This window comes from Peromyscus leucopus, chromosome 13 (genome assembly GCF_004664715.2).
Source record: "Peromyscus leucopus breed LL Stock chromosome 13, UCI_PerLeu_2.1, whole genome shotgun sequence".
Taxonomy (NCBI): Eukaryota; Metazoa; Chordata; class Mammalia; order Rodentia; family Cricetidae; genus Peromyscus; species Peromyscus leucopus.
Window position 1 is genome coordinate 64,242,348 of NC_051074.1, and position 20,092 is coordinate 64,262,439.

General features: G+C 37.8%; 1 long non-coding RNA gene across 4 annotated transcripts in view; it reads left to right on the top strand.

The window, feature by feature from the left end:
- Positions 1-7,072, top strand: part of LOC119088928 — a 55,961-nt gene extending 48,889 nt beyond the window's left edge. For all 4 annotated transcript variants that reach the window (XR_005092692.1, XR_005092691.1, XR_005092693.1 and 1 more), the window contains one exon: positions 6,630-7,072. This is a non-coding gene — a long non-coding RNA (uncharacterized LOC119088928). The remainder of the gene's footprint in view (positions 1-6,629) is intronic.
- Positions 7,073-20,092: the final 13,020 nt, after the last annotated feature.

The window sequence follows — 20,092 nt, forward strand, 5'->3', positions numbered from 1 at the left end:
TTATATGAGAGCTGGCTTGAAGGCCACATTAGCTTCCTATCTCCAATGAACCTCAATATAGCTCCAAAGATTTGGGGGATCTTCAGAAAAGTTTCAGCTGCAGATGTTAGTCTTCTTCCGAGACTCTTAGTAATAATTCAGTTGTGTAATAAAACATTTATTTACCACATATGGGATTTTGTAGCCTTTCATCACTCTGATGCAATACTGAAAGATAAATTCTATCTTGTGCAAATATGCATTCCTTTTTAATAGAAATAAATCAGTTCACTAAATAGTAAGGTACTGTTTACAAATGTGTGCACTTCATTTTCTTTTCTTTTAATAAAGATGAAAAAAGATGAATATGAGGTACTAGTTGATGTTGTTGAAGTTAGTCCCTTGTAATGTAAAATAGCATCTTAGCAACCAAAGCTCAGCCCAATGAGGAAGGAGGACATGTAAACCAGTAACCAGTATATAGACCATTTCAAATCCATTGTAGAAAAGCTGGGATCAAAAATCAGTAAGTAAATAGCTCATAAGCCAATTTCTTAAATATTTTTGTGCTTACTAAAATGCGTGTTAGCTATAGCAGTTATGGGGGAAAATAATTTATTCACAAAAATGCATTCACTGAGAATTTAGTATTAATCTAGTGTAGAGCACTAATCTTGGTTAAAGGGTATGTAGACAGAGGTATGTAGTTAAGTTAATTTAGTTTTTAACTATGAGGAACTTGGAATTCAGTTTTAAAGTTAATATACACATACACACATATGCATATAAATAGTGCATTTTACACACACACACACACACACACACACACACACACACACACACACACACCATGAAAGAAGGAGAGACTCGGGAGGATTAAGATTGAGTTGATATTTTATTCAGTAATTGAAAGAAGTGCTCTGTAGCCAATCAGAGAGTGGATAAAAATTGGAGAAGGGAAAGTGAGGATACATATAAGTACCAGAGGTATAGGACAGGAGATCATCTATAAATAAAAAGTGATATGTCTCCAAAGGAGTATGGCAAGACATTGAGAACCCATTCTCACTCTATAGGGAATGCCTGTGGCCAAAACATTGAAGACATAATTCCAGGAAAAAAAAAGAGGTGCCAGGCTGCTGGAGAACTGAGAGGGGGCTGATAGAGACCATACTGAGAACCAGGGTAAGATAATTCATGGAAGAGGGGAAACTGTAGTCAAGGGTCAAATGCTGCTCCTGAGAAGCTGCAAAGGATCTGAATGGAGACAGGTGCCCGCAGTGCTGTGGAAAGGTGTTCTGAAGAGAGTAAGAGCCAGGTTCATGTGGCCTTTGGGAAGCAGGGATTTCCCAGGGCTGTTTGCTCTCTCTGCTCCTTCTTTATACCCCACCTCCTGTGAATTCATGTGTGTAGAGTTCTCCAACCCTCATATTTTCAGTTTACTTTCATTTTACTCTATCCCTCCAAAGTTATTTATATTTAAATAAAGAATTCTCATACATGACAACCAAATGAAATCCACAGCTACAAAATTATATAGTATATGTAGGCATTTGTATATATTTACACACACACACACACACACACATACCCCACCTCCTGTGAATTCATGTGTGTAGAGTTCTCCAACCCTCATATTTTCAGTTTACTTTCATTTTACTCTATCCCTCCAAAGTTATTTATATTTAAATAAAGAATTCTTATACATGACAACCAAATGAAATCCACAGCTACAAAATTATATAGTATATGTAGGCATTTGTATATATTTACACACACACACACACACACACACACACACACACACACATATATATATATATTCATGTTGACCTATTTGTTACTTTTTCATTTAATTATTATTATGTGTATAATTGTCTTACAATCTCTGTCATATTTCTTTTCTTTTTTTTTTTTTTTTGGTTTTTCAAGATGGGGTTTCTCTGTGTAGCTTTGTGCCTTTCCTGGAACTCACTCTGTAGCCCAGGTTGGCCTCGAACTCACAGAGATCTGCCTGCCTCTGCCTCCTGAGTGCTGGGATTAAAGGCGTGCACCACCACCGCCCAGCCTCTGTCATATTGCTGTTGGACACAATATAAAATTTACTGCTGTTCTCTATTAATAAAGTATTGTTTGTTATTATTCTTGTATGTTTCTTTTTAAGCATGTGCACAATCTTTGGATAATTTTCTAGAACATAGTGCTTATTTGAAAGGTGTATAAATTGGTGACTTTTATGCATGTTAAGAGCTTAATTTCATGTAACATGTATTTTACTGAATACATCAGCAGAGGATGTATAGTAGCTTCAGAATTTTAGTGGTTTTTAAAATCTGTTAGCTTGATGGGACTTTCTAGATTGGAATGAGAATCTTAGAGTTAAAGGCTTATCAAAAGAATGTGAGAAGTAGTGAGTGGAACAGGCCTACGGCAGCTCAGGAGAACCTGGACTCTTATTATGATACTACCTGGGACTTTATTATGTAACTTTCCTGAGACATCACTGAAAGTTATTTGTTTAAAATATTTCAAAGCCAGGAAAGAAGTTCAACTTGTAGTTCATAAGGTAGAGAAATTAGAAACATCTGGTAAGTTCAGTTGCAGACATGGCTTGAGCTGACGTGCAATGTAACAACCAGGCAGATGACTAGTCCAGTCTAATTCTGGTGAATAATATTTTCTCAGCAGTCTCCTGGCCACAGAGTATCAAAAGGCAATGGGGACATGTTGTAAAGTGCCTTGATGCTGGAACAATTGCACTCTGGAAACATTCTCTTGGCTGGTTGAGTATGACCATAGCCACAGCTCAGCTCACTCTACAAACAGAATTAGTCATGGAATATATGTTGAACAGCATTCTGTAGAGCTTTCTTGTTCAGACTCAGTGCATGACGTCACAGTGGGCCTTCACACTTTGGAATAATACTGCTGCAGAACAGTAGGTATGAAATATAATGTAGGACTTTGCTTTACACAAGTTATATAAGCACCCTTTCTCAGTTATTGCTGAATGTCCACTTTCTAGAGGTATCTTATAGATGAGTGGGTCTATAATTTCAAGTTTACCACTTTTTACTATTTTAATATCATATAAATTATTAGTGTCTAGAGAAATGCACTGATCTTCAATTCCTTCTTGTGTTTCTGTGTCTTTCTGACCTTTGGTCTCTTGGCATCTTTCCTATGAGAGAAAAGAAATGACTTCTCTTGCTCACAGTGTGCATGTAGTTTGTGATTTTGTATTTTAATTTATCTTATGCCTATATCCAACTAACTATTCATTTAAAAATTATTATTGTTTTATGTGTATGCATGGTTGTCTGCATGTGTGTTTGTATATCGCATATGTGCCTAATGCCTACAGAGGCCAGAAGAGGGCACAGGAGCCCACAAAGCCAAAGTTACAGATAGCTGTAAGAGGTTGTGTTGGTGCTGGGAATGGAACCCAGGTCTTCTGCTAGAACAGCAAGTGCTCTTAATTGATGAGCGATATTTCTAGCTCCAGTTACCAGCTTCTTAAAGTTAGACTGATTTGTCAGTGCATTCCTTGTGATGAGTAATTGAAGAATTTATTCATAAATGAAGAACAGAGGCTTATAATGCAGATGAATCAACTAGGTAATCATAAGACCACACAGCATTTTTTATATGAAGTATACTTTTTGATAGGATTTTGGTATGAAAGATACTCTTTGACTGCTAGTAGTCATTTTTATTCTATGGTTCCATTCTTGTATTTTTTTTTAAATGAAACTATCTTGCCAGGTAATTTTCCAAAGGTAATTGTCTATCACTGAAAACATCAATGTGCAAACCTGCAAGTATTGACCACTTCTGGAGGCTGCCGATGATTTTGCTATCTGATGGGAAGAGTTAGTGTGCTCTAATGGAAAGTTAGAGTGTTTGCTTTTGGCCCAACATGGATACTATGACCTAAAGCATGACTAAAGCCAAGGCAATACCTCATATTAAAGAAACCTCAGAAATATTCTTTTTACTATGAATTCATTGTTCATATTATTTATAAACTAGTACCATCAGCTGGTATTAATTAATCTTCACTTACATCGAGTACAACCCTGAGTATTATAGCAGTTACCTCAGCCAGACATCCAATTGATGTATCACAGTGTTCTGTGAACATGGATCTTTCCAACTTTGGATTTAGTGCTATTCTGTATTTAAATTAACAAAAATTCTATTTTCTTTTAACTTTAACATGACTTTGTTGTGTCATTTTTTCCCTATCATTTATCACTTTTAATCTTTGAAAGTGCAATCCTTTTCATCTGTTGAGAACAATTTTATATACCATGCTTTGTGGATACCTATGGGAGGCCTACCCTCTTGTTGAACAGAAAGAGAGGAGAAGCAGATGGGGGTTGCTGGAGACGAGGTAAGGGGAGGAAATAAGAAAAGATAAAGGAGAGGAAATTACGGTCTGGATGTAAAGGGGAAAAAAGCACTTTCTCAAATATTTTTTTGCAGCAGGTCTTCTGCACTGCCCCTTTGTGTTTGTGTAGACTAGCTGAATTTCATGTCAAAAGAGCTATGCTTTCTTTGTGTAAGCATATGTGTATATTAAATACTGACATACAAGGCACAGGGATGCTATAATATATGACTTTTATATTTTGGGAGGGGGCTAGGGGTATGGATCCAAAATATGAAAAGTTAACATCACTTATAACAGAGAATGGTGGGCTATTATGTTACTTGTTGAGTCTGTGTTTTCTGACTCTGGGAAATTCTTTATGTTTTTTGAGGCTTGTTTTCCTTGTCTTTAAAACACTGAGTACAAGAAATAATATCTGTTGAGCACCTTGTAGAAGGGAATCATAATATGCACTAAATGTGCAGCTGATAATGTAATCTACAGTTCCAAAAGAAGAGCAAGATCTTGTCTGAGGCCAGAACATCTGTGAGGTGCACATGGACACTCCACACTTCCATTGTCCAGAGTAGACCAGAACATCTGTGAGGTGCTCATGGGGTCTCTGTGTTTCCTTTGTCCACAACATACCCTGCTAGTAAGTCTTTCCATGGAGTCTTCATGCTGCTATGTGACTAACTCATAAGCAGACATTGCTAAATTCAAGAAAGAAAAGAGTTGCAGCCAGTCCATCTGACATCCCACATACAGTACAATATTCTCATTTTATTGCACAGAAAAATGAGGCCCAGAGAAGTGTAATTTGCTCAAGATGCCACATTGTGTGGTGGCAATCCTGGAATGGAAGTCCAAACTCAGGAGTTCTTCAACTGAAATATTGGTCATGCTCAACTTCTTTCAAAATAATTGAATTCATTATCATTTGCTATTTTTATAAACAAATAAATTAACTCTTTTTTCTTTCATATTTTGTGGTTTATAGAATTGAGTCACATTGAGTATTTTATACTGGCAGTTATTATGATCATTTTAAACATGATGTTTGATTCAAACCTTATGTTCAACCAGTTTTCATGAAAGTAAAAGAAAATGCCTGAGGGCTAGCAGATGTTGAAGGAGGTATAATCCAGGTAAATAGTTAGATAATTAGGAAGTGGTTTTCCTAAGCAAGGGTTACTCTGAAATTTTATGCATAATCTTCTTTGATCCTTGGACATTTTTTTCCCTCTGTGGCCTGGCTATTATGCTGGAATCTGTTGAAGCAGGCAATGGTTACATTAATACTGTTCACTGGGAGCATGTTCATGCTTGCTAACAATTACAGAATTAATTTGAACTTACTTAGCCAAAGGGAAGCAGGATGAGAAAAGATAAAGTGGAGTCTTTTTCTCATCGCTTATGTCTCAGCCTCCACTGTTTTTGTTTGTTTTAGTTACATTTTCAAACATTCTCTTATTTTCCCATGTTCTGTGTTCTCTTTGGAAAATCTTCTAATAGCATAAATGACAAACAGGAGTTGTGGGAGTGCTGACTCATCACAGCCCAAGCCCAGTGGTTTGGCAGGACTCTACTTGCAAATGTTGAGACAGCCCACTTTCAAAACAAATCCCTGGCAGCAGATGTCACTGTTGATCCATCTTAACTTTGGGGTACTTCCTCACTAGTTTTGTTGATGAGTCTGAGCCAGGCAAGCTTATATTTCAGGCAACATGGTTTTATGGGGCATTTAATAATGGCTCACGGGACTGATTTTAGATTCATGCTTCCACCTTGTCTCATCACACAGAATTTTTAATATTGCTATTTTCACTTTTACCCCCTGTGTGCTGGGGATCAAATTTGGAACCTTTTGTAGGCTAGGCAAACATTCTACCACTGACTTGCATCCTCTTTGTTTATTTTGAGACTAGGTTTTACTCTCTCATCCAGGCTGGCCTTGAACTCAAGAGCCTATAGGCTCAGCCTCATGAGTGTTGGGGTTGTAGATGTGCAGCATGATGTGTAACCTCCATTTTTAACAGAGATCTTTCCCTCCTTCTCTCTTGGTGCATGTCATATATTCATAATGGAACAGCGTTCCCTCTTTTCTCTCACACCTGCTCATTTGCTCGTGTATAAACCCCTGATGACCCATTCTGAAAGAGCTGTGCTTTAACGTTAGTCTTGGTGACCACAGTTCCACTCAACGGGTTGAGCTGTTTATCTGTATTGTCTTAGCCTCACATGTTCTTTCTTCTGCTCTCCTCTGGGATTCCAGGACAATAACCTTAGAAGCCATGTACCTCGGACACACACCGCAGCTTCCTGAAGGCACGGAGTAGGACTTGATACCGTGGAGTGAGAGTGGGAGAGGAGCCAAGACGTTTTCCAGTTTGTACTGTTCTTCCTGGATCCAGATACCAAGCTTCCATTGTGGCCATGGTTGTGGAGTAGTCCCGGCCTCCTGCCCCTGCTGGCGCTTCTAGAGGCACTCTCATAATGTTCTTTCAGGGACACCAGCTACAGCCAGCCCAAATCCTTTCCTTACAGTACCAGATCCGGGGCACCTCCTGCTCTCCCCTAGGTTTCATTTGTCTTTATCCTTTCCCTTTGTTCCCTGGGTCTCAGATTTGTGACTGATTTCTGAGTTAATTCTGTGCTCAGTCCCTCTAACACCCATGAAACCAAGCCTCTCCATTAAAATCTCTATGTTGAAAATCATGCCGTTTTTCTTTCTGTTATCTGATTTGTTTCATTGTATTATATTTTTAATGTTAAAGACAGTAAAAAAAGTAGCAAGCTTATCACATCATGTTTTTGATTAATATTTTTAAATGTTCTTCTGATTTGGACTCTAGCATATATGACTATTTGTTATACAATTTACTTGTAAAATGCATCTGTATCTCCAAACAGAACCAAAACAAACCTCTCTATAAATACTGAAAATAACTTGCCCTTGCAAAAATACATAATTCTTGTGGTGTGTGTGTGTGTGTGTGTGTGTGTGTGTGTGTGTGTGTGTATGTGTGTGAGTGTGCATGTATGCATCTCTGTGTGTGCATGTGTATGTGGGTGTTGTATGTATTATACGTGTGTGCATCAGTGGTTATGTGCATGTTTGTGTGCTGGTATCTTAAATGTATCTTCCTCAGTCACTCATGGAACCTGGAGCTTACTGCCTCTCCAGTACTGTGGTACAGATGTGCATCAGCTTCTTTGTGGGTGCTGCTGGTCTGAACTCACCAAGCACTTCAGAGACTGAGCCATTCCTCACCCTCAGACAATACTTAGTGCTTCACAGTGGGTTTCTAGTAAGGTTTCATGTTTACTGACATGACTCAGCCTATGCCCTGCCACTGATCCCTGTACTCCTGTACAGTAAACAAACCAAGACCTGAAGGATAAAGGCATTTGCTCAGAGTTATGTTGGTGAGTCTTGGAAAATTCAACCCAATGTTGCTGTTGTCCATGAATTTGCTTGTAGTCATTTTAGTAATCAACAAGAAACAACATAAATAAAGCAACCAATCCAGGGTTTCTTTGAATTAATCATCATCTTTCAATTTGTTCTCTTTCTACTGAAGTCAAGTAGTCTTTTTATACACAGTATGTATTGATTTACTCACATGAGTTGACTAACACTCATTTTTTTTCTTTTTTTAAAACTGCTTTTATTTTTCTTTTAGATTAAAATATGACATCATTTCCCCTTTCCCTTTTCTCCTCCAAACCCTTGCCGTATACCACTCCTTGCTCTCTTTTGAATCTATGGCCTCTTTTTCATTAATTGTTGTTTTACACACACACACACACACACACACACACACACACACACACACTCCTAAATACATAAATACATCCTGCTAAGATTGTATAATGTTATTAGTATGCATGTTTTCAGGCCAATAATTTGTTATTGGAGAACCAATCACTGAGCTCTTTCTCTTTTTGGAAAGACTATTTATCTTGCCCTCAGCATTCTGTAGTTGCCTATAGTTCTTTCTGTAAAGTTGAGGCCTTCTGGGCATTCCCTCATCCACTTTGGCATGTCTATTATTGTCGTCATTGTTCAGCTCACATGTATGCAGTCATGTTGGTGAGACTTCAGGGGTGCTTCTGACATTCTGAGGAGACACAATCTCACAACAAATTCCATGATCTTCTTGCTGTTATAATCATTCCTCCCCATCTTCTCTAATGTGGGAGTTGTTTGTAGGTTATGTATTGGGACTGGGCTCCACAGCTCTGCATTTTCACTGGCTGTGGTTTTCTTTAATGATCTCCATCTGTTGCAAAGAGAACTTTCCTTGTTAAGAGTGAGGGCAGCATTTATCTGTGGGTGTAAGGAAAAATATTTAGAGCATAGTTAGGTTGGTTTAGTAAAGTGGATCACCTCCAAGATCCATGACTTCAGTAGCCTGTGTAGTTTTCAAGGTTTCTGGTACCAGGCATGATTTTCCTTTTGTTGAATGGGTCTTAAATCCAACTAGAGAGCTGTTAGTTACTGACAAGGAATGTGTGCCACTACAGTACTCTGGCTAGATTAGATTGGTCAATATTCTCTCTTTCCTCCACAATTGCGTTGAATAAACTGGGCAACCCAATGCAGTTTCTGTCTCTTCCCCATGAACTATCCCTTGATCTCACTAAGGTTATTACCAAACCTAAGAAACAATGTTGGATTTTATTGTGTTCTATTTTCTCTGGCATTTGATAATGTCAACAAGTCCCTTCTTTCTATAGAGTGTCTCTTCTGAAATACTTCTCTAACACATCACCCTCCTCATCCTCATCCCTCCATGCCTCACATGTCTTATAGAGGATCCTAAATATCAGCAGTCTTCAGTGTTCTGTACCTGTCTTAATAACTTGTTCATAAATGATTTTCTTGCTCAGATGACCCATTTTACATTTTAGTCTGTCTTCTGGTTTTTTTTTGTTAGTTTGTTTTTTGTTTTTTGTTTTTTGACATGCTGCATCCTCTTCTATCTACGTCTGTGAATTTTAGGTCTTTATGTCCATTTGGATAGCCCCTCCATCCACAAATGTCTCATTCAAATGTAACAAGGACATAAGCTTCTGTAGCTGAAAGTTTTCCTGTGTCCCACCTGGCCCACGGTCAGGACAAATCTCTCTCACCCGCTGGTCCCACAGCCTCTCGGTTCCACAGCCGCTCAGACCCAAATGAACACACAGAGGCTTATATTATTTTTAAACTATGGCCGTGGCAGGCTTCTTGTTAGCCAACTCTTTCATCTTAAATTAACCCCATTTCTATAATTCTATACTTTGCCACAAGGCTTGTGAATTACCAGTATCTTTATATTTTGCTTCTCATGGCGGTGGCTGGCCATGCCCTCTCTGTTCTGTCTGTCTCCTTCTTTCTCTCTAGTTAGAATGTCCCACCTCACACTTATCATTCACTTTGTCTAGTTAATGCTTAACTATTTTCTGGTTTATTATTTTTATAGTTTATTTTATTTTTTGTGCTTTAAAATTGTATGTGTATATTTGTATGTCTGTGTGAGCATATGCAAATGTATATACAAGTGACTATTTTTGAATGAGGGACAGAGGACTTGTCAATCTTCCAGAACTGCCCAGCATCATCTGTGTATCAGTGGCATAGGCAAGGATACATCTAGTTGCCTCATGCTTTCTCCTGAAAGAACTGAGGCAAATTCTTGTGGATAAGTCTAACATTTTCCCTATTAGTTGTCATTTATCTTGTCATATTTCTGTTGATTATTCTATGAATTATTACATAAAAGGATCATTATGAATATCACACATCCACATCCACCCCACTTTAGCATTATCTGACATGGAATATTTTAAAACATTTTTACTATTAGAAGTAGAAATTCTATTTATCAAAATTACTCAGAAGTGTTTGAAACCCCTTTATGCTGAATGTTAATGTCAGTCATAGTCTATGGTTTTGCAGGTCTCTCCCATGTTTGCATCTTAAATTAAAAAGTAGTGGAGGAAGTTGGAAGTGGAGACCAGGAAGAGACTGAATGAAGCAAATAGAGTGCTGTCTCATTGGTCGCCTGAGGGAAGAGGTCTAAATGGAGATTTGAGAAGTGTGAGTTTTTATTAAAGACACATCTGAGATTACCTTTCAAGATGAAGTACACAGATAGTGAGTTAGTATGTTGAATTCCCTCTAATACGGCAGTGAAACTGAACCTCTCTTTATCCTTTTGTGTGCTTGTGAGAATCATATACTGTACTTTTCTCTATAGCCAGCATTACAACCTCTATATTCTACTGAGATGAATTGGGAAAGTGTCTCAGGTAAGCCCTCCTGGCTAAAAGTCAGCTCTACTTTCCTGAAATTTTGCAGCTCTGGATTTTGCTGTGCATAAATAAAAACCTGATTATTAGTCAGAGATGGGACTTTCTAATTTCAAGCTTACTCTTCTAATTTTCACACATTGGCGACTGTTAGGGGAGAAAGGAAAATTAAAATTCTGTGTAAGTTAAACTAAACAAGTTTGTTGGCTGAACCCAGTTTGTTCCATCTGTACAGAGTGTGATCTGCAGAACAGAGGGAGGGATGGGTGTGGAACCTGGGCAAAAAACTGTCATTCCAGAGAAAGTGTGTGTGATGGGATTGCCAAGAGTCAGACAGACGGACCACTGGGAGAGGGAACAGGGCAGGCATGAGTAACATAAGAGGTTGGGAGAGAGATTGGGGTTTCTTCTATTACTTGCCTTTTAAATGAAGGGATGACATTTATTAGAACAAAATGAACATTATTTAATAATACTTCTGTTATTTTTATATCTTTATGTTTATTTGCAGAAAAAATCCAAAGTGACCATATTTAGATCATGACAATTGTTAAGGTCTAGCATTTATTAATTGGGACTTTGGAAAGAAAAGAAAGAACGAGGGAGCTCACTTAGAATAGAAAGAAGGCCATGAGGGTGGAAACTAGCAGTCTGCACACATAGTGGAGTAAGATAGACTAGTAGTGAGGGGAGAAAATGTAGATCAAGAATGCTATACGATACTTAGAGAGCGTGGGTTAGACAAAAGTGGACATCAGCCAGCAATCAAATCCTAGTGGAATGGGAGGTCACTTGGCATGGCTGGTCAGAGCAGAAGCCAAGGTGAGATCCTGAACTGGGTGGCCAATTCCTGAGCCAGAACTGTTGGACACAAAGCTCAGGATCTGGAGGCAATTTGAAATGATATGTATGGGGAGGGGTGGGGGGCAGGTCTATTCTTGGAATAAGTACCCCCTAGTTTAGGAGTTTTAAAATGGGAAAATTGCTAAGCTCATAATAGGTGTTATATAAAATAGTATTTGTTCTTCAGCCCCTATTTTAGTCCATGTTGAATCAGGAGTTAAATCAGTTTAAAATCTAGAGTTTTGTTTAAAAAATTAAAGCACTCAAATATATCATCTTTCCAACAAATGTTTAAACATCTCTTTCAGCCAAGTTGCTTAAGAACAACAGTTGAGCAGAACTGCACGTCTTCCTCCAAGTCTGTTGACTGCAAGATGGAAACAGCAACCCTTGGGAATATCTGTGAGTCACAAATGTGGAGAACTTCCCAAAGCTGTTTTCTTGCTAGGACGGAGAGCTCTAATCTCACATTGGCAGGCTCTACTGGCTGCAAGGTACAGTGTTTGCTTTGATTCTTTCTCAGCTGTTCCTCGTGATCTTGGATGGTCAAGTTTTGATATATTGGAGCAAGAAAGTCGAGTAATGTAAGACTGTAACCTCTTCTGCTCTTGTCTTCTCTTCAAACAGATGAAAATCAGGATTCTAATCAGTTCTTCCTTCGTGGGCATTTTTAAGTCACTTGACTGTGAAGAAAGGGGTTGGAGCACACTCTCACAATCCTGGACCATTCCCACAAGTCTGAAATCTTGTACTGCTAGCAAATGATGCTGAACATTTTCATTTAATTAAAAAGAGATGTTAAGAAACATTTAAAATGATTCCAGAAGAGGTATTTCTAAGTGTGTATGTGTGCATGTTTGTGTTTGTGTATGTGCCTCATTTAATCTAGTGCAGTATTAAATGCTTGGCTTGGACAAAGTATTTACACAAAGGCATGTCTTATAAACAGAGTATTAATTTTAAGAGGATCAACATACATGATTTTGCTCTTACAAAGATTGAAATATCCACATTTCCATTTTTCAAGAAAAAAATGGTAAAACACAAATGGGTTGGTAAATTGATAATAAAGTGTGCAGATATGCATGAGATATAAAAAACAGTGGTAACTGATTCAGTGGGATTGAACTGGATGAAAAGCTAGAAGCTAGAAAGGGAGACACACAGAGAGAAAAAGAGACAGAGACAGACAGATAGACAAACACACACATATGAGAGAGAGAGAGAGAGAGAGAGAGAGAGAGAGAGAGAGAGAGAGAGAGAGAGAGAGAGAAGATTCCTGATCCTTTTTTATATCAGTGTCAGTTAAGACACTGATATTTGAAGGAATTTGGGTAGCTTCTAAATTGACTTATTGTTTACAGATTTTTTATATCTTAGTTTAATTCTCAGGATGGAGGTGTATTTTAATTTAAATATGGAAGTCTTCAGTGCTATTTTGGGGCATCACTTTCAACGCTATTTCACACTTGCCAGCAATGCATGGATGTTGTAATTCTCAGCACCATTGCTAACTCACACTGCTGTCTATTTCTAAAAACAAAATCCTATCCACTGCAGATTTGATTTGCGTTTCCCTAGTGACTAATGATTTTTTAAATTGTGATGAAGTGAGGATAATATATATTTTAATTTTTTATGCGTACTGCTCTATGTGTTTTGTCTAAGACGCACTTTCCTATCTTTAAGGTCATGAAGACATTCAATATTTTTCTTTTAGAAATTTTTATGTTTCTAGGTTTTACAACTAAGTGGTCATTAATGAGATAATTTCTGCCTCCAGTGCCAAGGAAGTGTTGGAGGGTTTTCTCCATGTGGATGTCCAGTTGTTGCAGCCTAAGCCATTATTCCACCCATTAAGTTACCTTGACACCTTTTCTAAAACGACCTTACAGACACAAATTACCCCCCACACCCCTGCCATATCCCTTTTATAGGCATGTCTGCTTTTATGTCTCCCTCACAGTTTAGTTGAAACTTTATAGTAAGTAAACCCTGAAAGCCGGCCCTCACATGGCTTTTCTTCTATTTTTATTTTGTTTTGCCTTTTCTGGGTCCTTCATCATTCTTTATAAATTTAGAAACTGCTTTTATTTTCCAAAACACCTTGTAGTGTTTAATGAAATTCCACTAAACTCATCTACGAATTTACATTTTATATTTCTGGCATCTCCTACATGTCTGCGGGGGTTAATTTTGTAATTCTCCAATAATGCCAAAGTTCTTAGCTGTTCAGTCCTCATATATATACATATATACATATATATATGTATATATATATATATATAATAGCATTGTATTTGCATTTATACTAAAAATATCCTTTTGTGTATTCGAAATAATCTTTAGATTATTGATAATATCTAATGCAATATGTCTATAAATAGTTGTTATACTGTATTATTTTCAGTGCTAATGATAATAAAAAGTTTGTTCATCTTCAGTATAGGTTTTAAAATGTTTTTTATATGGGTTGATTGATTCCTGAGGTTTGGAATCTGCTGATATAGAAAAAAAATGACTTTTTAGATCACCTTCAAAGACTTTAGGCAATAATTTCATTTTTAGTAAAAAGTCATCTATTTACATATCTCATTGATTATGGAAAAGTATAGCTGGTGCCTAAGTGGTGGCTTCACCTGTACTAACTAGTGTTCATGGTACTGCAAGGTACTCTGCATGCTGCCAGGAGGGAGAGATAATCATCAACCCAGCTACAAACCCTGTAGTCTACACAATGACATGCTTGCATCATATATTGATGGAATAGTGGAACAAATGTTCTGGGAGTTACCAACCACTCTTTTTATTAGATTTAAGGCACATTCTATGAGAGGGAACCTGTGACTCACACTGCTTGGGTGGCCAAAAGCCTGAGACTAGATAGGTCATGGACTGAGGGGAATACCAAATACAATTGTTCTACAGAGGAAAATGGCAATAAAATGACTCCTAATGACATTCCGCTATATTCATAGATCAGTGTCATGCTCAGTCATCAGCAGAGAAGCTTCCTCTTGCAGGATATGGGAACTAATAGAGGCTTGCAGCTGGATAATGTGCAGAAAAATGAGAGTCTTTAGGACATTCTGTCCCAAATGGGATATCTTCATCCAACCCCTCTCCTCAGAGCTCAGAGAGTTATGCAGAAGATGCTGCTGAGTAAAAGACTGTAGAGCTAGAAGTGATGGATGGCTCCAAGGAAACAGTGTCTTCCAGACACAACAGGACTGATGCACATGTGAACTCATGGAGATGGTGGCCGTGTGCACAAGGACTGAACAGGTCCAAGCCAGATGGGTTCGCAGCACTGAGGGAGGGAAGTGGAAAGGACTTAACAAAAAAGATCTCTCCAACTGACAAACATTTGTAAAGGAAGATACTTCAATAGAGTCTCACTGAATATATTAACCACACTTCAGGGTAGGCCCCATGCCCAGGAGTATTTGACCAATATAAAATGGATTCAATGGTGTTTTTGTTTCACGTTGCTTTGTTTGAGCAATTTTTTTTTTTTTGTCTATTGGTCTTTTGTTTGTATATTTTAGTTTCTGGGGTTTTTTGGGTGTGTGTTTTTGTTGCTGATGGATATGCCTCATGTTTTTGTTTTTGTTTTTTAAAAAGAGAGAGAAAAAGCATGAAATTGGGTGGGTAGTGAGGTAAGAAGGATTTTGGAGGAATTGGAGAAGAGGAAAAGTATGATCAGAATATATTGTATGAAAAAATCTTTTCAACAAAAATTTATATTTCTGAAAAAATATCCAATGTTTGCTAAACATGACTTACATTGTTAATGCCATTTCTAATGGTGTATTAATTAGGGTTCTTGAGAGGAACAAAATTTATATATATATATATATATATTTAGAAATAGGATTTATTAGAATGACTAACAGGCTATGTTCTAGCTAGTTCAACAATGGCTGTCTACTATTGGAAGGTCTAAGAATACAGTAATAGTTCAGCCCAGAAGGCTGCATATCTTAGCTGGTCTTCACTAAACACTGGAATCCCACAGAAGTACACTCTAGTGCCAGTAAAGGAGTGGACTTACTAGCAAGAGTGAGAACAAGCAGGCAGAGAACAAAATCTCCTTTCTTCCATGTCCTTTCTGTAGGCTGCCAGAAGAAGGTATGGCCCAGATTATAGGTAGGTCTTCCCACCTCAAGAGATTTGGATTAGATGTCTGTTTTACCACCTCAAAAGATCTGGTTTAGAAGTGGATCTTCCTGCTTCAGATGACTTAATTAAGGGGGGAAAAAATCCTCACAGATATGCCCAGTCATTTGGGGTTTAGTTAATTCCAGAGGTTAACAACCAAGAACAGCCATAAAAATGGTTTATAATTTGGTATAAATATGTGTTTGGGGTTTTTAAAATGAACTTCAGAATTGATTTCTTGTATTTGTTATCTTATACTTGTAATCAAATCTCCAAAATTTTGATAATAAAGTAAAATCCTTGTTCTCAGTTTTAGGGACCCAACCATGTTTCTCCATCATGAGAGGTGCTGGTTTTATTGTACATGGCTTCTCTTGTATCTGAGGGATTCCTATCTATCCTCTAACTGTAGCAGGAATCATAAAAAGACTTATTAATAAAATCAAACCTGAGGCCAGTTATTGGGGTGAATGTTGAAAGATCATAGAAGCAGAACAAGCCACATCTACCTCACCTTGCCAGTTCCTCAGCTGATCCTGTTTCCTTATCCAAATGAATCTCAGCTGAATTGCTGCTCCAGAGCCTAAAAGCTTAACCAGCCAAATGCTGCTAGTTCCTGGTCCTCATGCCTTATATATCTTTCTGCCTTCTACCATCACTCCCTAGGATTAAAGGCTCACTTTTTGGGATTAAAGGCGTGAGTCACCATGCCTGGCTGTTTCCAATGTGGCCTTAAACTCACAGAGATCCAGAGGGATTTCTACCTCTGGAATGTTAGGATTAAAGGCATGTGCTACAACTGCCTATCCTCTATGTTTAATATTGTGGCTGTTCTCTTCTCTGACCCCAGATAAGTTTATTAGCGTGCACAATATTTTGGGGAACACAATACCACCACATCTAACCTTTTGTCCTTGTTTTATATTGATGTGTGGTTGCATAAGAACATATCACAAACATCTATCATGCATAAAGCTTGTCCCCATCTCCTCTGCCTTTTGCTTCTCTCTGTTCCTGCTGTTCCCAGACTTCCTCCTCCGCTCTGGACACCTCTGCTGTTATCATATAGACATGCGTGATTTTATGATGTTATATAAAATCTGGGAATCAATCAAGAAAAATCTGGTACTTATCTTTCTGAGAGCTGCTTAATTTCCTAATAAAATGATACATCTTTGCTGTTCATTATGGATGAAAAGAAAAGCTCCATTGTATACATCAGTTTCTTCATTTCTCTGTTCTTAGACCAGTGTTGGTTCTATTTTGCAAATAATACTGCTATAGCGCTGATGCACACGTGTCTCTGTATGTGTTAAGTTATGTCCTTTGAGTAACTGCGAATGATATGGCTAGTCATATAAGGTCGTGTGGCTAATTAGGTTGAATATTTTTACTTACAATTTGTATTTCATCTTTTGAGAACTGTCTGTTTATTTTATCAGCTCATTTTATTGATTAGTTTGATTTTTTGTTTAATTTTTTAAAAAGTTCTTTCTATACCTTAAATTTATTATACTGAATTATATAAGGCCATTTTTGTGCAGATATGTGATATGCTTTATCATATGATTCCATCTCTTCTTAATTTGCTGGCATGGGTGTCAAATAAAGGTTACAATTTTCATTATTTATCATAATAGACTGGGTTGGGGTCTATGAATGTTATAACAAAAAGTGACCTAAATAATGGGAATTCATGTTTTTATAAATCTGAGGCTGGAAGTCAGAAACCAGATGGTCTGCAGAAGTGGCCTGTTCTGAGGGCTCTTCTGTCAGTTTGTGAGTCACAGTCTTCTTATGCTTTTATTCTGGGTTGTGTTTGATGAGCTTAGATTTATAGGTTGATACATCTTTCAGATTTTAGAAAACTCTTAGCCATTAATATTTAATATAATTTCTATTTTCTTTCTCTCTCTGGATCCTCAAACTGCACATTTAACAGCATGAACTGTTTTCTACTGTATATTGCTTTTGTGGTTCAAGCTTTAACATTTATTTTTTCTCTTTTTGCTTTAGTTTTTGTGTGTGTGAGGTTTGGAGCAGTGGTGGTTATTCTGTGGGACCAGATGATCTACTTCTATGTGGAAATGGGTATCTCCATATACTCAGGTTATCTCTAAAACTTTGGTGTCAAGAGGCCTATAGAGGGCCTGGAGAGATGGATCAGCAGTTGCCATCACTGGAGCATGTAAAAGTGTCAGGAGAGAACTGACTCCATAAAGTTATTCTCTGATGTCCACACACATACTGTGGTATGAGTTCACACACACACTCACACACACACGCACATGCACATACATACACACATGCACAGTATACACACATATAATAAAAATGAGGCTCATAAAGTCTTCATGTAGATGTGGACTAAAGGGCTAGGCCTATGGCTAAAGCCTCAGTACCGAGCTTTGAAATGTGTCTTAGCTGTCAATGAACTGAACTTTTATTTACTTGCTAAAACCACCTTTCATCCATGTTTGTACAAAAACAATTTCAAAACTTATCTATAAAAATAAGAGGTTTGGTTTAGTGATCTATTCACTGACGTGTTGTTAGATATGAGCCAACGAATGTGAATTTCTTGGCATAGGAAGTGAACAACGGGAGCCCTCAAGAGGTGCTTGCTGTTGTGTTTTTGTGCAACTCTAATGCAACTATAAAATGCCACTTTTGTTGAATAAGGCAAAAGGGAACTTGGTTAAAAGCAATGCTATTAATAGGGTAAGAATGCAGCTGCCTCTTTGTGTGAGCTCCAGGGTATCTGTCTGCATATGCAGCCTGTTTCTCAGAGGACAGTCATACCACTGAATTCCAACACTTTGAATCACATTAAAGGTATTATAAATAGCTTGTAAGGATACAGTGGTTTGGAAAAGAACATTTTTCCAACTGTGAATATTTGAAACCCTAAATTGATTCAGCATTAACTCCATCTTAAAAATAATTGCTTGAATGTTTTAGAATATTATATTAAGATGTGTTACATTTGTTTATGCTGTGGAAAATTTGTTTAAGAATGCAAAGGTGTGTTGCATTCTTTTATGTTGCACTTGTTTAACTCTGTGAAGCTGTGTTGCTTTGCCTGTCTAAAACACCTGATTGGTCTAATAAAAAGCAGAATGGCCAATAGCCAGGCAGGAGAAAGAATAGGTGGGGCTGGCAGTCAGAGAGTATAAATAGGAGAAAATTGGGGAGAGAACAATCAAGGAGCAAGAAAAGGAGGAGAGGAGGACATGAGGATCCAGCCACCCAGCCACACAACCAGCCACAGAGTAAGAAGTAAAGTATATAGAATAGAGAAACATAAAAGTTCAGAGGAAAAAGGTAGATGGGATAATTTAAGTGAAGAAAAAGCTGGCTAGAAACAAGCCAAAGCTAAGGCCAGGCATTTATAAGAAAGAACAAGCCCGTGTGTGATTTATTTGGGAGCTGGGTGGCAGGCCAGGGCCCACAAGGAGCCAAAGAGTTTAGAAAGTAAAAAAAAAACAACCAACAACATTTGAACATTTCAGTTAAGCAGGCCCAAGACATGGGCGTATACTATAAATTTAAATCTCATGACTCAGTATTATTGTGAAGCTCTCCCTGAAAAAGTGCAGCGTGAGTTACTCCTTACCCTCAGGTAGACATCAGCAAACTTGTGTGTGTTACACAATGAGCTCCCAGGTCATCTCCCAGTCCTCTGACTGTCTCAGTGGGGGCCTCTAGATGAAACACCAGAGAGAATGCTTAGCTGCCTTTTGCCTAGATGATGAGGAATGGAAACTTTTAATTTATATCTACTAGATTTCTTTTAAAAACCTCATTATTGTCACAGCCAAATAAGGATCACATATTAAAAACTTAAGAAAATGCTTGGAATTGTCCTTAAGGAATGAAGGCTGTGTAGCTGGAATGTTTCTCTCTGGGTCCTGCCAAACCTCCGCAGTCCCACAGCCCACTTATAAAATAATCACTCAGAAGCTTATATTACTTATAAACTGTATGGCCATGGCAGGCTTCTTGCTATCTAGTTCTTATATCTTAAATTAACCCATTTCTATTAATCTAAAAGTTGCCATGTGGCTCGTGGCTTTCGGGTATCTTAACATTTGCTTCTCATGGTGGTGGCTGGCAGGGTCTCCTCCTCAGCCTTCCACTTCCCGGAATTCTCTCCTCTCTTTGTCCCATCTATCCTTCCTGCCTGGCTAATGGCCAATCAGCACTTTATTTATTAACCAATCAGAACAACACATTAAGAGCATACAGAACATCCCACAGCAAGGCTGAGTAGTGTTTAAAGTGGTGCTATCTTTTTTATCTCCCCAGGGTTTTTTTTTATGTTTTTCTCCTCAAGTGTGATAATATGAGTATCTTTATCTTGATACTAATTTAACAAAAGCAGTAAATTGGTTTGTATATCATTTACTTTTTCAATCAGATAATAATAAAGTT